This window comes from Vombatus ursinus, unplaced genomic scaffold, assembly GCF_900497805.2.
Source record: "Vombatus ursinus unplaced genomic scaffold, bare-nosed wombat genome assembly UNPS02014841.1, whole genome shotgun sequence".
Classification (NCBI taxonomy): Eukaryota; Metazoa; Chordata; class Mammalia; order Diprotodontia; family Vombatidae; genus Vombatus; species Vombatus ursinus.
This window is the reverse complement of record NW_020954619.1, coordinates 25,632,545-25,642,181: the sequence shown is the minus strand read 5'-3', so window position 1 is coordinate 25,642,181 and position 9,637 is coordinate 25,632,545. Positions and strand designations below refer to the sequence as shown.

General features: G+C 34.4%; 1 pseudogene; it reads right to left on the bottom strand.

Moving 5' to 3' along the window:
* Positions 1-7,726: 7,726 nt before the first annotated feature.
* LOC114026588 lies at positions 7,727-8,960 on the bottom strand (annotated as a pseudogene).
* Positions 8,961-9,637: the final 677 nt, after the last annotated feature.

Below are 9,637 nucleotides of genomic sequence, written 5' to 3'. Positions count from 1 at the left end.
TTTTTTTGTTTGTTTTTAATCAAATTAACAATGGTTTATTTTTTTTTATAAAACCACCTGTGGTTTTGTTTATTAGTTCAATCATTGTATTACTTTTAATTTCATTAATATCACCTTTGATTTTCAGAATTCCTAATTTAGTATTTAATTGGGGATTTTTAATTTGTTCTTTTTCTAGCTTTTTCAGTTGCATGTCCAATTCATTTTATTCATGTAAGCATTTAGAGATATAAAATTTTCCTTAAGTACTGCTTTGGCTGCATCCCATAAGCTTTGATATGTTGCCTCGTTATTGTTGTTCTCTTTTATTAAATTATTAATTATTTCTATGATTCATTGTTTGACCCAATCATTCATTATGACTAGATTATTTGGTCTCCAATTAATTTTTAGTCTATCTTTCTATCACCCTTTATTACACATATTTTTATTGCATCATGATCCAAAAAAGGTGCATTTAATATTTCTGCCTTTCTACATTTGATTGTGAATGTTTTTCTTTTTTTTTATGCTCTAACACATGGTCGATTTTTGTATAGGTGACATGTACTGATGAAAAAATGTTGCATGCTTTAATGTAGAAACTGCTAAATCCTGGGTAATCCTGACTATGGCTCCTTGATATTTGCATTGTTTCTTTCTGGCTGCTTGCAGTATTCTTCCTTAACCTGATAATTCTGGAACTTGGCTTCACTATTCCTTGGAGTTTTCATTTTGGGATCTCTTTCAGGAGGTGATTGTTGAATTCTTTCAATGACTGTTTTCCCTCTTGTTCTAAGATATCAGGACAGTTTCCCTTGATAATTTTTTGAAAGATACTGTCCAGGTTCTTTTTTTTTATTGTGGTTTTCAGGTAGTACAATGATTTTTAAATTATGTCTCCTGGATCTACTTTCCACGTCTGTTGTTTTCCCAGCGAGTTATTTTACATTTTCTTCTATTGTTTTTTGATTCTTTTGATTTTGTTTGAGTGATTCTGCATGCCTCATAGAGTGATTAGCTTCCTCTTGCCCAATTCTGATTTTTAAGGAATTGTTTTCTTCAGTTAGCTTTTGTACTTCCTTTTCTATTTGTCCAAATCTACTTCTTAAGGAGTTGCGTTTATCAGTGGATTTTTTTCCATTTGGTCAATTGTATTTTTTAAAGAATTGTTTTTTTTCTATCAATTTTTGTCCTTCCTTTCACAAGCTGTTGTTTCTCTCTTGTGTAACTCTCATTTCCTTTACCTCTTTTTCTTCTACCTCTTTTACTTGATTTTTAAAATTCCTTTGGAGCTCTTCCATGAACGCTTTTTGGGCTTGACACCAATTCATATTCCTGTTTGAGACTTTCCCTGTAGGTGTTTTGACATTGTGGTCCCCTTCTGAGTTTTTGTTTTGATCTTCTCTGTCACCACAGTAGCTTTCTATTTTTTTCTATCTTTTCTGTTATTTTTTAAATTTTTTTATCATGTTATCTTATTTCGTGGCTTTTAAAGTTAAGCTCTGCTCCTGGGGCTAAGAGGGCACCACCCCAAGTTTCTTGCACTGGGGTCCAGTGGCCTGGTCACTGCCTTTTTTGCTCTAGGGCTTCAGGTGCTGGAGGCTTGCCCACTGTGATGCTGTGGCCTGGCCTAGTTGAGCCTGTTTTGCCAGGTATCCCTTGCTGGCAGTTTGTCTTCTGCTCTGGGGCTGGATGCCTCACAGCTGGCCTGCTGTGCAACTGGTCTGCTGAGCCAGGACCAAGTGGCCTTGGTTGCTGATCTGTCCTGTGGCAAGAGCTTCCCAAAGGCTTGTTTAGACACTATCTGCACTGATTGTGCTCCCCCTTTTACCAAGTGAGATAGATCTTTCCTGAAATCGTTCTAAGTTATCTTAGGTTAGAAAATTGTTTTATTCTGTCTTTTTGTGGGTTCTGTTGCTCCTGAATCCATTTAGAGGCTTGATATAACATTGTTTCTGAGGGAAACTGGGGAGAGCTCAGGTGACTTCCTGGTTTTTCTCCACTATCTTGGCTCTATGCTAGACCATGGATTCAGAGATGGAAGGGACCATAGGAGCCATCTACTCCAACTCCTTCATTGTGCAAATAAGGAAATGAGCTCAAAAAGTTTAGATGACCAGCCTTTGATTATGTAGCTATTGGGAGTCAGAGGAAGGAATTGAAACCAGGTCTTACTGACCCTAAGACCACTATTTGTTTTTTTGACCCTTCCATTATATTAAATGACATTGAGTGCTCCTTTACCATTTCCTCTAAAACCAGTGTTGTGTTGATATGAATCCAAATGTTCCAGGCCCCTTTTGTGCTGTAGTTGATTTTGTTTAAAAAACAAACAATAAACAAACAGACAAAAAAAACCCAACAACTATGCTCTCAGATAATTTATACCATGAGTCGTTGCTGTTCCTAATTCTGCTGTCACCCATCTGGTGACCCTAAGATCATAGAAAATGCAATTCAATAGGGGTCACTCTGTATCCTAGTAGGTCAGTAAATTGGGTTATAGCTCATCTTTCAAGGTATGATAGAGTATTCCTTGAGAAATACAAGAGGCAGTGATTTTGAATGGTTTCAAGAATCACCTAGAATTCAAAGAAAAATTCCCTTTATCATGTTCTGACTTTTTTTTTTTTGGCAAATCATGTAACCATTTTCTCTAGGTTTCATGAATTTAGAATGTGATATAGTTTAGATGAAATTTTAGTAGTGATCACCTTACAAGACACAACTTTAGAGAATGATGAGACTGCAGTGGACTAATGAAATACCCCAGAACCCTGGAAAGCTGCTGGTCAGGGGCTGGATCTTAATTTTAACCAAATTTACTTATTAAAGATGCATGTATTATAAATGAAATTCTATTATGTCCATGCTTTGCAACAGGAAATTTTGTTTTGTCAATCTATTTAACTTTTCAAAAATATATGTGTAAAATGCATAATGTGAATATATATGTATATATGTATACATATATAAGTATATATATGCACATATATGCATATATGTGTACACATGCATATATGTGTATATACATTACATATACATATACATATATGTGTGTGTATACATATATGTGTATATATATGTATATGTGTATATGTGTATGTGTGTATATATATATATATATACTTGTGAAACTTACATGCAAAAACTCCAAGGTTCCTGCAAAGAAAATGAGGAGAGGTAGTGAAGAAGTATGGTTAGTAATGGAAATATATCTGTCTGTCTATCTATCTATCTATCTATCTATATCTATATATATTTCAGTTTATAACTCTGTCACTACTTAGCCATGAAATAGATACTTTCCTCCACCAGACTCAATCAGTGAAACAGGGCAGTTGAACTAGATGTTCTTTAAGGATCTTTCCAGCTCTAAATCAATGATTTTATTTTGTTTTTCTACATTAGGAGGAATAGGAGGTGCCTGCTATTATTCCATTAAAAAGATGAAGTCACATCAGTTTGACCTGTGGGAAATTTTAGAACTGCCTTACAGTATTGTTGGGACAAAAATATTCTTACCACCCTGAAAAATAACACAATTGAGATAAACATATTATTGCAGTGCCTAACATTATTCTGAAATACCTCCTCTCCATTCTGCTTTTTCTTCTTCTTCTCCTCTGCTTTTCTTTTCCATTAAATATTTTCTTTTCCCAGTAAAATATTATCAATTCCTCCAACTCCTTTCTTTTTTCTTTCTTTTTTTTTGAGGTGAATCTCCCTTGAGCCTTTCAGGCCATAAACCCTACCCATTTAATATTTGAACTCTTTAAAATATGCTTTCCCAAAGTAGAGGGCAGGTTATTCCTGGCAGCCCCTTCCTTATCTAATCCCTAGCCTTTCTTTTTCTCCTCACCTGTCTTGCTGGTGTGACCCATATTAAATTGCATTATTTCTCCCATTGAATTGGATAACACTGTCCTTGACATCAATCCACTCCTCCAGAAACTTCTTATGGAAAAGAATCTCTACATTTTTTTTCCCCAGAACCAATTGTAATTGAGGTATTCCTTACCTTCTGACACAGTGTATGCCACTCATTGACATGCACAAATCATCCCAAATGTTGCTATTCTTTCCTTCTTCAAATTTTCATTTCAGACTTTGTCTGCTCTCCCTCTTGCTGTCTTTATTCTCTACCTTACATTATAATTATCTGCATAAAACCAATGTCATCCCAATAAGATAAAAGTTGAAATTTATATCAATTTTTGTTTTTATATCCTAATGGTTGAGAAATTCCTCACTGGGAGAAAACCAAAAGGGATGGCAGGGAAAGAGTCTTAATTCTTATCTCTAGTACTTATCATTTTGTAAATGAATTTTTAACAAATGTTTGATAAATAAATGACTAAATGCATTATCATGAATACATAGATTTACTTCATATGTGTAAGAACCTCCTGAAAGTGGTTCTTACCACTTGCTAGTCACAAAAACTCTTGAGTTTATTGTGAAGAGAGGAAATTAAAGAAAATTCAGATTTTATAAAGGAGAGGTGAAGGTTTTTTCCCCATTTATGGGTTATTATGGGAATATTGGGGTTCCAGAATAAAAGGAGAGGAGAAATGGGAGGTCTTTCCATGACAAGACAAATACTATGGCAGTCAGTGACTTCTACATCTGCATTTACCTTCTCTAATATGATGAGAGATGTTTTCAAACTAGTCAAAAAGCAGAGGGGTGTGTGTGTGTGTGTGTGTGTGTGTGTGTGTGTGTGTGTGCGCACATACATTTTTATCTTGGGAACTCATTTCAGTAGCATGAGGGCTGAAAAATTAAAAAAAAACTGCATAAGTGGATGCTTTACCTTATCTTAATTATGTGTATTTTTATTCTGTTAAAACATATTTGCCAGATTTAATTTCTCATTTATTTCTCATAAATGCCATGGTTGGCCTTGTCCGTACATTTCCTCTTTTCTTTTTATTTGTGGCATATGGAGACAATAGAGTACAAATGATAGAGAGGGATTTTCCTGGGGCAAGGCAGAAAGCTCATCCTTCAGGTATTGGTAAAAAAAAATGTGCCTTCTAGGGAATGGTTAAACAAATTGTGGTACATGAATTTAATGGAATATTACTGTTATATGAGAAATGATGTGTAATAAAAAAAAGAGAAGTATTAAAAGATTTACATGAACTGATGCAGAAAAAAATAAGCAGGGCTAAAAAAACCCAGATAAACAATATACACAATGGTTTTAAGAATGTAAATAATAAGAACAACTGTACACAAAAAATTTAAAAAAAATGAATCAAACATGATTCAAATGAAGAAATATGTGAAGAAACCCTCAATCCATCCCTTCATGGAAGTGTTCTACAAGCTTTATACAGTGTACATATTTTGGAATGTTTCAATTTATTGATCAATTATACTGATTTATTCCTCTTTTTTGTCTTCCAAAATAGTATTTGTTCTATGGGAATGGCTTCATAGGTGTAGGTAGGGAAGCAACTTTGGGATTAAATATAATAAAAAAAAGAAAAGAATAAATTAAATAAAAAAAGATTTATTTAAAAAATGTGTTCTTTAATTGGGTCATAAGAACAGGCCATTTAATAACTACATATTCAGGTACAAAATAACTATGAACATGGGTCATATTTGTAGATCTTTCCCACAGACCTTAGCCTAAGGATTGTTTCTGTGGAATTTAAATTTGCCCCAATATAACTCCCAATCACTGATTTTAGTTCTGTCCTCTTGGGCCAACCTGATCAATTTAATTCCTTTTTCATGCAGGAGTAATTCAAATACCTGAAGATAGTTACCATGTACCATTTCACTTTAGCCTTCATCCTTAGTCTTCTCTTCTCCAGGATTAATATGCCCCACTATTTTTACCTTTCTGCCCTTTCATTCTTCAGTTTTATTGCCCTGAGCCATGAATTCTATATATCTTTTAAATGTGCTCTCCTAAAGTAGGGAGTACATGTCAGACTATGCCTGACTTCCATTTTCTTATTTTTCATGAAATTTAGAATGGCAGGATTATTACCTCCAAATATTTCCTCCTTCATTTTAATTTCATCAACCTTAACAATGTTTTTAAACAAAGATTTAAAGTGGTTTCATCACAGGTTGGGAAATTGTGAAATATTGCTTAAATGAGCTATTCTGAGGCTTGATTTACAAAAAGAAAAGTTATAGGACTCTTTCACCAAGTTAACTAAGGAAGTTGGCCCAGCAGATTCTCACAATATTGAAGAGAGAGTATGTGCGTGCATGTGTGTGTGTGTGTGTGTGTGTGTGAGAGAGAGAGAGAGAGAAATTCCTTATTATATTGCTCAATTCAAATCTCACTTTTAGAAGTTTTAAAATAGAAAAGAGCATTGTAATCTGAAGGGAGAGCATCACTGCATTCAAAAGGGAAGACAATAGTTACAAAGAACAAAAGCCAAAAGGAGGTAGATGGCAATAGTTGTAAGAAATAAGGTAAATAGGAGTTTTTGAGAATAAAATTAAAAATAAATCAAGAAAAAGAAACTGTTGGTTATAGTGGTTATAATACTGCAGTGAAGATTTAGAAATGCCTGAAGAAAATCATTATTCAGGAATATAAGTAGTGAAGAGACATTACCATAGTAGAGATGAATGAGCACAGGTAATGATTTTAGCATTGAGAAAAGATTTCATGAAAAGAGAAAAGACTAAATTTAGTGTCTGAGTAGCTGAAAATAAAATGTTTAGCCCAAGAGCTTCTTGTAATGCAAATTTCATTACTTTATCTTCTCTCTGAAGTATAAAAAAGCAGTAATAATATACCTTTATTGTAGAGATAAGAAATATCACAGGGCCAATGCAGGAAGTTCCAAGTCATTTCCTTTTTTCCCTTACCTGACAAGTGTTCTCCTCTGAAGGCTCATGACAAAGTCCCCTTATTAAGTCTTGATTTACTTTGTTCCAACAATGAATCGAAGGACACTTATTGTAGCTTTGTTTGACAGTACAGAAAACAGATTTCTGAGAATGGTCCTAGGCTGACATTCAATTGAATTATATTTAAATAAAAGCAAAACTCTGTATCTGTGGTTATTGCTTCTTAAATTGTGGGTCACAACCCCGTATGGGGATGCAACCTATAGTTTAAGAAGAGTTAAAGTGGTTGCAAGTGGAAAAAGTTTAAGAAATCCTGGGGATAATTGGTCAAAACAATGATTGAGCACTTTCAGTATTTAATGAAAAACATTTATTAAGTACCTACTGTTTGTAAGGCAATAATATGACAAAATGTGAGTTGGTTTTATATATATATATATAAAGATGGGCAATATCTGGTTAATTATACAATAATAATGTCTTATACAGTAGGTATACTAACTAATTCAGAGTAAATTAGAAGAAATAATAAACATGAGAAGAAGATTTGACTGGTGTTTGAAGCAATTTTCACCTGATCTATTTTAATAAGGTGCTTAAAATGAAAAAAAAGATAAGATAATGGATTTTGATGCAGAAATTGAGACATTCCATTTTCTTTTTTTATATTCAAATAAAATAATTTATTTAAATCAAAAATGTGATTTCATCTTTGTATAGTTCACAAAGTTATCCAAGCCAATGTCTCTTCCAAATTACTACTTGTAAAAAGAAAAACAAAACAAAACTTGAATTTGGTTAAGGAAAAGCAACACCAGTAAAGCTACATTGGAGATAAGACATAATATAAGTTTATACAATCACATGAGAAATAGTTTTTGCCAATTTGTTATTACACTGGTAGTTGGTTTTATCAGCTGAAACAGCTTGGAGTATGCTGATACAGGTAATGCATGTTGGGGGAAGGCGTTTTACTTTTACTTCCCACAAATGTTGTCTCACTAGACTTTAGGGGGCTTGGGAATACCCATGGATTGTCTTCTAAATAATTTCTGCCATAGGAATTCTGCTCTTGAAATTTTTTACCAATACTAGGGATGCCTCTCTCATTATCTGCCCATGACTGGACACCTGCTCTTTCCAATAAAACTTTGTATCCCTGGACAGAGGAGAACCCATGGCACTACAGAGGCTTTGCCATTAGGTGAGAGAGTAGCATGTTTTTTGTAGGTCATAGTTAAAGATGTTAAATGTATGTTTGCACAGTACTTCACTAGGCTTTCAACACATTGGACTGGTGCACAAACTCTGCTTCTGCTCCTAGCAGTATGTTCAGTCAATTGGAATAACTTCCTTGAATCTGCATTCATACTCGAGAAAATCAGCCTTTGAAAATACATGGCCTTTTTGATGGTAGATGGAATTTTAAATAATAATTTAGCTTGCACTTGAGTCACAAGATGTAAATTTGACATTTCTCTCTTGAGTCCCCAGTAGGCATGTTACATGTTATCACTTGGAATGTATGACCTTTGGAAATCTGTGTTATTAAGACTGTCTTCCTGAAACTCATTCTTGTGTTTGGATTTTTGCAGTTCTTTTCTTAGATTAGTGCATTCCTTTCTCATCAATTCCAGCTCCTGTTCCAAACCATGAATTTTTAGGTCCTTGGTGAAATTTTATACCGCCCAGTTAGATGAAGATTGATTTAGATTCCTCATCACTTGCTGAGTCTCAACCTAGGTCCTGAGCTGGAGAAGTTCTACTTCTTTAGTATATAGCTGTTCATTTAATACTTTCAAAGATTCAGAGTTGGCTTTATTCATTTTATCAAATTTGCCTTTCAAATTATCTGTCTAGGCAGACCTTCCAATAAGCATAAGCCTTGTTTACTTGTTCTTGTCCTATTCAGCTTGCTTGTTCATCTAATTGGGTTTTAAGAAACTTTTCTTCCAGAAATCATTCTTTTCTTTAAAAGCACATTCTCCTTCTCTGAACCCTTAAGTCTCTTTTTGATGTCCTCATATGCGGTGACAAGAGCAAAGTAGAAAGCCATAGACTCATCTATTTACATAGCAGTGATTATATCACTCACCTGTCTTTTCATAGTTCAGAACATAGATGTTATCTTCCACTAGCATATCCATGATAGCACCTTGTTGGCACTTTCAATTTCCCCAACATGTTGAAGGAACTGAGAACTCCCCAGGTCAGCAAGGTCTTGGTGGGTTTTTGGCCTCCCCCAGGCCACACATACTGTAGCCCCAGCTCTGGTCAGGCCTCATACTCCCTGAGTCCATGCCACCCCACACATCTCCCATCGCCTCTGGCAGTCCAGCCACTGCCCTGTGGGCACCTAAGAGGTAGGCAATCCATCTTCAAAGAAAGTTAAACAGATGTGAATTAATTGCCACAAAAATACACCAGAAAAAGTTTAGAAAATGCTTTGTTCAGTATGCACTTGATCGTGTTGCCAGTATGGCCAAAGGTAACACCAATTAAAGATATAGATATGCTTACAAAACCTTTTAGAGAAGGATGTTGGTGGATTATTATAAATACTGCTATCTTTAGAAAATGTGAGAAGCAGAAGGAAGAATACCTTTTCCCTCACAGAAAACTTGGTAAGTGAATTCAACGATGTAAGATCATCAAAAGGCCATTAAATAATAAAATCGAGAATAAGACAATAAAAAAGAAAAAAAAAATCTATAAAGATTTCCTTAAGAAACTCTTTTTTCCATCAATGACAACAGAACTAACACATTTGGACTGTAACATCACCATGTCCAGTATGCTGGATGAGAAAATAAAAAAGGAAAAA